The 13,354-nt window shown below is 41.5% G+C and overlaps 1 long non-coding RNA gene across 1 annotated transcript in view; it reads left to right on the top strand.

Annotated features, from left to right (window-relative positions):
* Nucleotides 1-12,848, top strand: part of LOC119930092 — a 37,967-nt gene extending 25,119 nt beyond the window's left edge. Inside the window, exon 2 of the long non-coding RNA XR_005451623.1 lies at nucleotides 12,708-12,848. This is a non-coding gene — a long non-coding RNA (uncharacterized LOC119930092). The remainder of the gene's footprint in view (nucleotides 1-12,707) is intronic.
* The last annotated feature ends 506 nt before the right edge of the window (nucleotides 12,849-13,354 follow it).

Here is a 13,354-nt window from a genome sequence, read left to right as displayed (position 1 = left end):
TAGTAAGCACTTAATAAATGTTTTTATTATTATTATTATTGTCTGCACACAATAAGTGCTCACTCATTACCATGGATCGATAGCCACAATTTACTTTAAAGCCTCTAGACTGTAAGCTTGTTATGGGCAGGGAATGTTTCTGCTAATTCTGTATTGTACTCTCCCAGGCACGTAGTACAGGGCTCTTCACAAAGTAAATGTTCAATATATACCATTGATTGATATCCACAATTTATTCATGTTAATGTCTGTCTCCCCACCTAGATTGTGGTATTTGTTAAATACTTACTATGTGCCAGGCACTGTACTAAGTACCGGTGTAGATACAAGGTAATTGGGTTGGACTCAGTCCCTGTCCCACATTAGGCACAGTCTTCATCGCCATCTGACAGATGAAGTAACTGAGACACACAGAAGTGAAGTGACTTGCCCAAGGTCACACAGTGGTAGAACTGGCATTAGAGCCCAGAATATTCTGACTCCTAGGCCCTTGCTCTATCCGCTAGGCCATGCTGCTGTAAAATCATTATGGGCAGGAAAAGTGTATGCCAATTCTATTGCATTATTTATATAGTGCTCTGTACACTCTATCTATTTATTTTATTTGTACATGTTTATTCTATTTATTTTATTTTGTTAATATGTTTTGTTTTGTTCTCTGTCTCCCCCTTCTAGACTGTGAGCCCACTGTTGGGTAGGGACCATGTCTATATGTTGCCAACTTGTACTTCCCAAACACTTAGTACAGTGCTCTGCACACAGTAAGCGCTCAATAAATACGATTGAATGAATGAATGAATATACAGTAAATACTCAATAAATACCACTGATTGATTGATTCGAGCTATATTGAATAAATTCTTCAATAAAGATGAAAATCTACCACCCCAGACAACAGAAAAAGTTCTACTTCAATGGTATCATGCAAAGACTCATAGTCCTAATACAATTTTTCATGTGATTCCTTTTTATGGTATTTATTAAGCCTTACTATATGCCAGGCTCTGTACTAAGAACTGGGCTAGAAACAAGCTAATCAGGGTCCATGTTCCACATGAGACTCACAGTGTTTATCCCCATATTACAGATGAGGTCACTGAGGCATAGAGGAATAAAGTGACTTTCCTGAGTCAGGTTGCAGATTTGGCAGGGTCAGGATTAGAACTCAGGTCCTCTGACTCCCAGACCCTAACTCTTTCCACTAGGCCACACTGCTTCTGCTCATGCGTTTATTTTAATTTCTTGAAAATTGGGCTGCTATTATTTGAATTACTTTAGTAAAAATTAAAAGATAGTTACATGATGTTTATCATTACAGTGGATAGCATATAAAAGAACTGTGTTTCTTTTGTCTAATTTATAACAGCCAAATTTAGAGGAAAACAGGCCATGGAATACTACCATATTTTTAAGGAACATATCCTCAGATTGTACTGCGGAGCGTGTCGGCTGTTCACTTCAAATTTGTCCTTGTAAAGTTTGAAGCAAGCTTTAAAGCCTTACATTTTTAATGGCTCTTTTTCATTTTCCACATCATCAGCAGCATCAAAGGTATTTATTGAGGGGTTACTCTGTGCAGAGGACTGTATTAAGCACTCTGGAGAGTGCTGCCCACTTTGAGCTTCTCGAATTTCATCCGGCCTGATGGAAGCCATGCTTCACAATTCTATTCTTCACAAACCATTTTCCCCTCAATCCCTTCCTTCCCAACGAAACAATAAACACAACACAATTTTTGGATAATAAACTACTATGAAGAAGCAATGCCTGGATGGCCATTCATTTAAGAGAGCCTTTGGTTATTCAAAAGTTAGTTCATTTTTCATCACGGGACAAATTGTAAATGGGAAGTTCTGGTTGCTTTCCTGTCTGCTGTTTTCCCACAACTTCTCTAAGTTCACCTCTTAAATCTTTCACTTTTGGAGTGAGTTTCCGGGGCTAATACCACTGCTTGAGACTGACAAGAATGGAACTTGAATCCCTCTTCTAATCCACAGAACAAATATGTCATGGGTGGGCATGGAACTTCTCCCTTCAAAGCCCTACTGAGAGCTCACCTCCTCCAGGAGGCCTTCCCAGACTGAACCCCCCTTTTTTCCTCTCCTCCTCCTCCCCATCGCTCCCCTGCCCTACCCCCTTTCTCTCTCCACAGCAGTTGTGTATATTTGTACATATTTATCACTCTATTTATTTTATTAAAGATGTGTATATAGCTATAATTCTGTTCATTCTGATGGTATTGACACCTGTCTACTTGTTTTTTTTTGTTGTTTGTCTCCCTCTTCTAGACTGTGAGCCCGTTGCTGGGTAGGGACTGTCTCTATATGTTACCAATTTGTACTTCCGAAGCGCTTAGTACAGTGCTCTGCACACAGTAAGTGCTCAATAAGTACTATTGAATGAATGAATGAATGAACAGGCTCCCTCATCCTCCAGTTTGAACAAGGGGTAAGTGAAAGAACAGGAATTCTGGGGAAGCAAAGTGCAATTTTGGTCAAAATCAGAGAATTTGGATCAGTTGACATTCTACATGTTCAGATCTATAAATGGAAACCACAGCACTTAGAAAAATGATGATGAAAATTGAAATACCAGCTCCTACAAGAAATTACTTGCCAAAAAGGATGCTGTCATGCACGATAGACTAAATGGACATAAGGTCTTTAACACAATCTGTATATAATAACTTTCATTTGCTGTCTCCTGTTGATTTGTTTTGACCAAGGTGTTCCTTGGCCTCAAAATATACCCAAGAAGCTACTGCTTGCAATTGCAAAATTTCCTTTTAAATAATACTGCACATAATCATTAAACCTGGAATTGAGTCTGTTTAAACTGCAGAATAAATGGACATGGCTAATTATTATCAGGACACAATAAAAGAGAGTACTTGAATTTATTACTTGACCAAATAAAAAAGAAATAGTTAAAGCTGATATTTAATTAAGAGTCAAGTTGGTTATAAATTAGGGTTCAAATGTATTAGTCTCAGAGAATTTGGATACAGCCCATCTTGGATAATAACTGACTCCCATTTGATATTCTTATGTACACAGCTATCAATTATATATCATATATTACTAACCCTCTATTCATATCAATGTCCGCCTCACCCCTAGAGACTGTATGCTCGTTGAAGGAAGGAAACACTACAGTAGAGTTCTAGAAAAAGAATCAAGTCACAGCTATAGGGCACAAGGGGTTTATTATTGCAGTAGTAATAACAGATCTGAAAGGGTGAGGACAGACAGACTCTATTGCCCTAAAAGTGATCTTGATCCTCGCTTCTGTAGAGGTGAAAAGCAGTCTATGATAATAACAATGGTATATGTTAAGCACTTATGCAGCCTATTATAATAACAATGGTATATGTTAAGCAATTACTATGTGCCAGGCACTGTACTAAGAGCTGGGGCTGATACAAGCAAACACTTGGGGCTCACAATCTCAATCCCCATTTTACAAATGAAGTAACTGAGGCACAGAGAAGTGAAGTAGCTTTGCCCAAGGTCACACAGCAGACAAGTGGCGGAGCGGAATTAGAACCCATGACCTTCTGAATCCCGGCCCGGGCTCTCTCCACTATGCCATGCTGCTTAGTCTGGGGTAGGTGGGGCATCCTTTCCTGTTACTTAGTGGCCCTATCAGGCTTTTATATTTCAAATCTCACAGACCTATGGTGTTGGAGTCTCCATGCGGACAGTGCATGATTCTCCAACCTTAGTTCTCTATCTCATTTTCACAGATGGGAGGGTTGAGACAGAGGCCTAAGTTAAGGGGCGAGGTTAAGTTAATGAATTCCAAAACCTAAAATGGAGTCTCCTGGTTTTGGGTCAGTTTCCACACTACCAACTCTGTTTTGTACTCTACCAAGCGCTTAATACAGTGTACTGCACACAGTAAATGCTTAATGAATGCAATTGATGATGATGATCCCATTTTTCATTTGGAGGTGGGGGCGACTCTTCAAGGGTGGAATGCCAAGGGGCAGGGTGAGGTAAAGTTTGGAAACAGATGCTAAGGCAGCCAAAAATCCCACATAATAGCCACTTTTGGAGCTGCAGACAAAGACAGAAGAGCAGGCCCATATCTGATTTCGAGGGAGAGCAGAGAGTGCAGAGGTAGAAATTGGTGTGGCAGAGGCAGAGGAAGTAGAGATAAAGTACAGAAAGACAGAATGGGACTTTAGGTCCCTTCCATTTCACTTTTCATTGCCCCCTTTCTATTTGTCATCCTTCTCCTCTGCCTTCCACCCTTTCCTCTGCTTTTCATCTCTCCACTCCTCCAACCTCCATCCCCGATTCACCCATTGGGTATCTGAATCTAGTCCTCAAAACCCTTTTGGGTTCTTCCTGGAGGAGAAGGAACTACAGATGGAGGAAGTGAATAAAGTAGCCCTCTCAGTCTGAGCATCGCCAGGGAGTTGACACAGCTGACGGGTTTAATTGGAAAATACAGGGAAATAGCTTATTCATCTGACAATTGATTATAAGGAGTTATATTTAACAACAGGTGGCAAGAGAGGCTCATCAAGAAGCAGCATGACCTAGTGGAAAGAGCATAGGCTTGGGACTCAAAGGACATGGGTTCTAATCCCAGCTCTGCCAACTGCTTGTTGTGTGACCTTGGGCAAGTCACTTTACTTTCCTGGGCCTCAAGATACCTCATCTGTAAAATGGGGATTAAGACTGTGAGCCCCACATGTGACTTGGACTGAACCCAACCTGATTAGCTTGAACTTTCCCCAGTGCTTAGAACAGTGTTTAGCACATAGTATGTGCTTAACAAACACCATAAAAAAATGATGAACCAGAATGCAGTCAATCCACTTGTATCCACCCCACATTTTTGCTAAGTGGCTCATCAAAGATGATGCTGAGAAAATTGACATCACATTTTTTAGCATGGTATTGGTTAACCGCTTACTATGTGCCAAACACTGGGGTAAATACAAGCTAATTAAGTCGGATATAGTCCCTGTCCCCCAGGGAGCTGACAGTCTTATGAAGAAGGAGAACAGATATTGAGTCCCCGTTTTACAGGTGAGGAAATGGAATCACAAAGAACTTAAGTGACTGAACAAGTGGCAGAGCCAGGATTATATATGGGGGGTGAGGAGATGAGGGAGTTCAAAAGGCCTACAATCGACCACCAGTCTATTCCTTAGTGTGAGCAGGGAGAGAAAATCCCTTCCTGTGCTGATGATTTTGCCACATGTGGTACCTGTTGCTCTGTTAGAGTCTGTCTCTTGATAATCCCAAATTCCCAGAGCTTTTATTTTAGGAAAACACCCTCCATGCTGCCTGCCATACACCAGGCTACTCTTTCTACTTCGGTTCTCTTCCAACGGACTGTGATTATACCACTGGGTTCACCGTAACTTCAAAATGTATGCTATGGTTTCTCTTCCCACATATGCTCTATCTTGGCTCCCCAACTGCAGCATTTTTGGTATCCTGATAATGTTAATATTTGTCCTCTGTCTGATCCAGAGAAACTGTGTTGCAGTGAGCAGAGCAATGACACAGACATATAACCAACATCTTTTTCAGTGATATGGCCCAATTACCAACAGTGAAGATCTGCTGATGGTTATGACTATTGAAAATGCACCTGAAGACAGGCATGTGAACTGAAATCTTTTCCATCCTTATCTTATTATTATTAATAATAATAATAATAATAATAATAATAATGAATAAATTGTGGTTTCTGATAAGTGATTACTACATGCCAAGCACTGCATTAAACGCTGGGGAAAAAACAATATCACCAGGTCCCAAATGGGGCTTGCAGTCTATGTAGGAGGGAGCACAGGTACTGAATCCCCATTTTGCAGACAAATTAAGTGACTTGCCCAATGTCACACAGCAGGCAAGTGGCAGAGCCGGGATTAAAATCAATTAACCATCAACCAGTCGTAATCACTGAGCACTTACTGCATGTAGAGCAATGTACTAAATGCTTGGGAGAGTGTGACATAACAGTGTTGGGGGAAATATTTCCTGTCCACAATGAGCTTAGAGTCTAGCCAAGTCTTCTGACACCCACATCCATTCTCTTTCCACTAGGCCATGCTGCTTCAATTGTGCATCCAAGTTTCCAAACTCTCCCATAGGGAATGAATCTTCTCCTCGGGGTTACCCAAAACCCATAACAGAAATCATGTTCTACCTACACATGCATGGTTCTGAACAGGAGCAACTTTATAAAATACTTTGATTCACTGACTTCCTTGGGGAGCAGGTGTGTTCAGTGGAAAGTAGAATTTAGTTAACTTTTGTTTTTTTTATTAGGCACATAATCAATCTCAGAGTCTAAATTCCGAGACAATGGAAATCCCAGAATGATACACCAGACCTCTTTCCAACAAAAGACCAATATAGGAACCCTTATAATGCCTCTCTCACCCCCCACCAAACTGTAAGCTACCCCTCTAAACTGTAAGTTTGTTGTTGGCAGGAATGTGTCTATTTCTTGTTATATTGTACTCTCCCAAGCACTTAATACAGTGCTTTGCCCACAGTAAGTGATCAATAAATACCACTAAATGAATGAACATATTTATTTATATTCATTTATATTAATGTCTGTCTTTCCCTACCAGACTGTAAACTCATTGTAGGCAGGGAACATTTCTGCTAACTGTTGTATAGTACTCTCCCATGCACTCAGTACAGTGCTCTGCACATTGTAAGTGCTCAATAAACACCATTGATGATGTTGATGATGATAAGTAAAACATATCCTCTACAGGTAACTTCATTCACAACATAAAACAGTCTTTTTTTTCAGTGTCATGGAGAGTCTGTGGTGAATGAACTACAGCCCATGAAAAGTCCTAGAATGAAAAACCTACTTTCCTCCCCAAATTACACACCACAGACACTGAGATTGGAAATATAAAACCCAAATGAGTTAATAAGACCGCAAACCCAGCCTGAAACCCAAGCACTAAATCAGCAGGGAGAAGCATGTGGCTAAAGGAGACATAAAACAGATGTGTAATAAGTATGAGTTAATGACGAGACCATAATGTTGACATATTTATATTTTCAATAAATTATGCCATCAAATATCCAGTTGTTCAGAACATGACCAACATGACAACCAATTAGAAAGTACAGTTTTCTGACATTTTAAAACTCCTTTTTTAATCTCAAGAAATTGTGAGAGTGACAGTCTCCACAGGCAAAAAAGGCATGTTTTTATAAAACATGTACAATTCTAAATGTTTCTCAACAGCTGAAACATTTGCAATAGTTTTTTTGTGTTGTTGTTGTTTTCAAAATAAAAGTGTGATTTTGCACCAAGTGTCTTTGTTACTAGCTGACAAGAATAATAAGAGCTCTTTGGGTGAGTCAGATATAGTTTTTTCTGCTCTTCTGACCTCGGGCATGGCTGCTGATAAGCTAGGTCAGTCAGTCAATACCATTGAATGCCTACTATGAGCAGAGCACTGTAACAAGTCCTCAGGAACTTAAAATATAATCACTAGACTAGACGCCTCAATCATATTGAGTGCTTACTGTGTACAGTGCACTGTACTGAGTGCTCAGAAATGTAAAATAGAATTAGTAGACTAGATGCATCAATTAAGCAAATGTTCATACTTACTGTACTGCATACAGAGCACTGTACTAAGTGCTTGGAAGAGTACAATATAACAGAATTGGTAAATACATCCCCTACCCACAGGGAGCTAGAAGAGGAGCTAAACATTTTCATGAAGAAACAATTTAAAGACATGTACGTAAGTGATGTGGGGCTGAGGGAGGGGGGAATAAAGGGTGCAGAGACAAGTGCAAGGGTGACAAAGAAAAGAGGGGGAGAAGAGGAAGTAAGGGCTTAGTCATGGAAGGCCTCCTGGTGAAGAAATGGTTTTAATAAGACTTTGAAGGTGGGGAGAGTAAAGGTCTGTCACATATGAAGTGGAAGGGAGTTCCAGACCAGGGGGAGGACGTGGGTGAAGGGTTAGTGACGAGATAGACGAGATTGAGGTACAATGAGTAGGTTGGCATTACAGAAGCAAAGTGTGTGGGCTGGGGTGTAACAGAAAATCAGAAATGTAAGGTAGGAGGGGGCAAGGTGACTGAGTGATGTAAAGCCAATGGTAAGGAGTTTCTGTTGGATGCACAAGCATGCAGTCCAGGAGGAGGTAAATACCAAAGTAGATTACAAATAAGAGGAAATCAATCAATATATTTATTGAGCACTTATGGTGGGCAGAGCACTGTACTGAGCACTTAGGAGCATGCAATACAATTGACTTGTTATTTGTGATTCCTGCCCACAAGGAGCTTACCGTCTAGAGTTACAGTACTTAAGTGTTAAGAGGGGTTGCGACTAAAGTGCTCAGATGGTGTATCAAAGTGCTGACATGGTATTTGGGGGATGTTAAATGGGGAGATTAAAAATCAATCAGTGTAAGCCTCTTGGAGGAGATGAGATTTCAGAAGGACTTTGAATATGACAGTGGTCTCTCAAATGTGGTGGAGAAACTTTCAGGCAGAGGACAGGGCATGAGGTGGAGGGAGGAAGAGCCAGAGAGAGACTCAGAGGGATCATACAGAAAGGTAAACTGGGACAAGAAAACTAAGATTAGATAGTGTTTCCAGCACAAAGGAGTTGGCTGGAGTGTCAGAGGGAGCTGAAATGTAGAAGAGAATTAGAAAAGATAAAAGGGTGTTATCTGTGAGAGGTCATCGGTGGCCTTGAAGAAAGCAGTCTCCCTGTAGTTAAGGGAGATGAAACCAGATTATAGAGGGTCAAGAAGTGTGTTGAAGGAAACTAAGTGGAGGTGGTGATCACATGAAATCCATTCTAGCAGTTTGGGCAGAAATAGGAGGAAGGAGACTGAGCAGAAGGTTGAGGGTCTGATGGGATCCACAATTTCAGGATGGGGAGATGTGAGCAAGTTTGAAGGCAGAAGGGAATGAAACAGCAGAGAGGGTAGTTAAAGATGACAGTCAGTGATGGAGAAAGAATGGGTGAGAGTGACACAGTGGGTCAGATACACAGGCTGAGGGGAAGATGCGAAAAACAAGTGACATCTTGAAGTATGATCAATCAATCAATCAGTCAATACAATTGAATGGATGGATGATGGCTAAGAAAGGTGAGAGGATGGAAATGGAACTGGAGAGGTGAGGGGGAGCTTTTAGGAGTGGTCAGGGTTGATGGTTTCAATTTTATCAACAAAAAAGTTGATAAGTAATAATAGTATTTATTAAGGACTTTTTGTGTGCAGGGCACTATACTAAATGCTGGGAGAAGATACACAGGTGTAAGTGAACACGGACCCTACCCTTCAGCGGCTCACAATCTAAGATCATCAGGGGGAAGGGATGGGATAGTGGGAGATTCAAGGGTTTCTGGAGATAAAGGTCTGGTGGAATAGTTGGTGGAGGCAATGAGTGGAGTAGGGTGGATAAGCAGTATAACAGCATAGGACTGAGCAGTGTTACAGCAGGTAAGGATCCAGTCTAGTGGATCATTTAGCAGCGTATTTCCCATGAGCTATTGCTCCTTGAATGACCATTTTCTAAATAAAAATTAAGCTTCCCCAAAAATCTAAGTCCAGGAAGCCCTACAAGTTCGCACATGTACATTGACACTTACAAGTTTCATTTCCTTCCCCCTTTCTTCTGCTCCCAAGACAGAATCTCAGCTCACCTGACAGTCCAACGATCTGTGGGTTTTTCATGTATTTTCAAATCAGAGAGAGAATAAAGCACCATAAAATATGTGACATTTAGCCCATTCCCTGGACAAAAAATATTTAATCCTCACTCCTAAATTTCTCAGCTGTGCTAATTAAGGATACACTTAGAACTGAGCTAACCTCCTCTGCTGAGCCTGGGGTTTTATCACCCTTTGACAGGCTGCCCTTAAGGCATTAACTCATTACATCCAAGAAGCCAAAAAGGGCAAACAAAATTTAAAACAAGTCAATACAAATCAGAGGCCCTGACCTTCCTTCTGTAAAAGGTTTACCACCCCCCTTACAGGGGAATATAACAAGACCCAATCAAACTGTGAAGAAATAAACCCTTTGGGGGCAGATCTGTATTTAAACCTCTTATGCTAATGAAATCTATCTCCGTACATGGTACAATAATAATAATAATGATAGCATTTATTAAGCACTTACTATGTGCAAAGCACTGTTCTAAGCACTGGGGATGTTACAAGGTGATTGGGTTGTCCCACGGGGAGCTCACAGTCTTCATCCCCATTTTACAGATGAGGTAACTGAAGCGCAGAGAAGTGAAGTGACTTGCCCAAAGTCACACAGCTGACAAGTGGTGGAGCCGGAATTTGAACCCATGACGTCTGACTCCAAAGCCCGGGCTCTTTACACTGAGCCACGCTGCTTCTTCCCGATGTCTGCACATGGTACATGTCAGAGCAGATCCCTTATTGAAAACCCCTCATAAATTCCCTTCTGGGAGCATTCTTCACAACTTCCCAACACACACTGAGTGAAAAGTAGCCCACATGCATCATATATACCTGGTTTATTACTGTAAGTGTATAATATTATATCATGTAAAAATATAATGTTATGCTACTACTAATAATAATGGCATTCGTTAAGCACTTACTATGTGTCAACCACTGTACACAGCAGATAATCAGGTCCCATGTGGGGCTCAGAATAGGAGGGAGAACAGGTGTTGCATTCCATTTTTCAGATTAGGGAAGTGAGGCACAGAGAAGTTAAGTAGCTCACCCAAGGTCACACCACAGGTATGTGAAGGAGCCTGAATTAGAACCCAGATCCTCTGACTCCCAGGCCCACTCTCTTTCCACTAGGACATGCTACTTCTCAGTAAGTGACATGCTTAGAGGACACACATGTCCCTTGCTGGAAAACTGTATAAAATGTGGACATATATGAAACAGATTACTCTTTCCTGAGTGTACACCCAAGAAACCAGGAATTTAGGCCTAGTGAAAAACTTGTTTTTTGAACTATCTGGACTCAAAAATATGAGCATAACCCCATAGTTGACTAGGTCACCAAGATTTTTTTCCAGCAAATTTTTATCTTTATGTTGAATAAAAGAAATCCGTTTGATCTTTTGTTTTTGGGTGGACTTCACTCGGAGGGGCAGGGCTTCCTGACTTAGGGAAATCATTTCCTGTGGCAGATGCTTTCTTCTCCTTATGAAGATGTTCAATGGCAATTAAACTGAGTCAATCAGTCAGTCAATCATATTAACTGAGACTTGCTGTGTGCAGGGCACTGTACTAAGTAAGCATTTGCCACAGTGAACTTACTGTCTAGAAGGGGAGACAGGCATTAATAGAAATAAATAAATTACAGGTGCATACATAAATGCTGTGGGGCTGGGAGGCCTGTTGTTGGGTAGGGACCATCTCTATATGTTGCTGACTTGTACTTCCCAAGTGCTTAGTAAGGTGCTCTGCACACAGTAAGTGCTCAATAAATACGATTGAATGAATGGGAGGGGGGATGAATAGAGGGAGAAACTGAGAGCACTCTATTATGTTTACTCAAATATCAGCCATGGCCATAAAGAAGCAGCTTGGAAAGCAGCATGGTGTAGTGGACATAGCCTGGGCCCGGGAGATAGGAGGTCATGGATTCTAATTCTGCTCTCCTAATTGTATGCTGTGTGGCCTTGGGCAGGTCATTTAACTTCTCTGTGCCTCAGTTACCTCATCGCTAAAATGGGGATTTACTGTGCCTGGTGCACAGTAAGTGCTTAACAAACACCATCAAAAATAAATGAATAATGATTCTGAAGACTGAAATGCTGGTGGAGAGAGGAGCAAGGGCAAGAGAGAAGAGGTTAAGGAGGTAAAAAGGCAACCCTCGTTTGCACTTATGACCTTGAGGTAGGTTCAAGGAACTTTCCAGGAATCTTATCACAAGAAAAAGGACTCAGGCAGCTCCTTCAGTCCTTACAGCTACGGTCTCTGGAGGGGACTGAAGCATTCTTAGAAGAGGAAGAGGAGGATTCATGGGAGAGATGGGCACAAGAAGTAGTGTGGCTTAGTGGAAAGAGCATGGGCTTTGGAGTCAGAGGTCATGGGTTCAAATCCCAACTCTGCGAATTGTCAGCTGTGTGACTTTGAGCAAATCATTTAACTTCTCTGTGCCTCAGTTACCTCATCTGTAAAGAGGGGATTAAGACTTTGAGCCTTCTGTGCGACAGGGACTGTGTCCAACCCAATTTCCTTGTATCTACCCCAACACTTAGTACAGTGCATGGCACACTGTAAGGGTGTAACAAATACCACAACAATTATTATTATTATTATTATTATTATTGTTATTGTTATTAAGATAGCCAATAGCCACCTCACCCATTCCCAACATGTCTTCCCAGGCTCCCCTATCTGCAAAATACAGACTCAATTTGTAATGTGTGTGCCGATTTGTGGCTGGAATTATATTTCTGTTTTGAATTACAAATGAGAAGTCAGGGATGGTGCTGCCTGTTTAAGTTGCTTGGCTCAATAACCAGTCCAAATCAATACATAAAATAAACGCTACTAGGTAGTAGAGGACAGTTCTGGTTCTGCTTATCTTTTCCAACTGAACCCCCTCCCTTGGAGAACTCATTTTCTTCCACAGCTTCAGGTACCATCTCTCCACAGATGATTCCCAAATCTGTCTCTCCAGTCCTGACCGCTCTCCTTTTCTGAAGTCTCACATTTCCTCCTGCCTTCAGAGCAGCTCTACTTGGATGTACCTCAAACTGAACATGAACCATCGCTTTCTCACCCAAGCCCTCTCCTGCCCCATGATTTTCCCATCACTGAAGACAACGCAACCATCCTTCCTGTCTAATAAAACTGTAACCTTGGCATGATCCACAACTCGTCTTTCTCATTCAATCCACATACTATGTCACAACATATTGTCAGTTCTACCTTCACAGCATCTCTAGAATATTCCCCTTCCATCCAAGCTGCTTCCAAGTTGGTTCAAGCACTTATCCTACCCCACCTTGATTACTCATCAGCCTCCTTGCTGACCTCCCTGCATCTGGTCTCTCCCCACTGCAGTCCATACTTCACTCTGCTGCCCTGAGAGGTTTTAGAAAGTTGGTTTAAAAACTTTTCAGTCCACGTTTTCCCCACTCCACAAAAACCTCCAATGGCTGCCCATGCATTACTGCATTAAAAGGAAACTCCTTACAATACATTTTAAAGCATTCAATCAGCTCTCATGCTCCTCTCTAACTCGCTAAGAATCTCCAGTTCACACACTTCACTCCTCTAACACCAATCCGCTCACTGTAACTCAATCTAGTCTCTCTCACTGCCAGTTTCTTGCTTGTGTCCTCCCTCTGGCTCAGAGTTTCCCCCCACCTTC

Source organism: Tachyglossus aculeatus, chromosome 6, assembly GCF_015852505.1.
Source record: "Tachyglossus aculeatus isolate mTacAcu1 chromosome 6, mTacAcu1.pri, whole genome shotgun sequence".
Classification (NCBI taxonomy): domain Eukaryota; kingdom Metazoa; phylum Chordata; class Mammalia; order Monotremata; family Tachyglossidae; genus Tachyglossus; species Tachyglossus aculeatus.
Note: the sequence above shows the minus strand (reverse complement) of the source record. Positions and strands in the feature narration are given on the sequence as shown.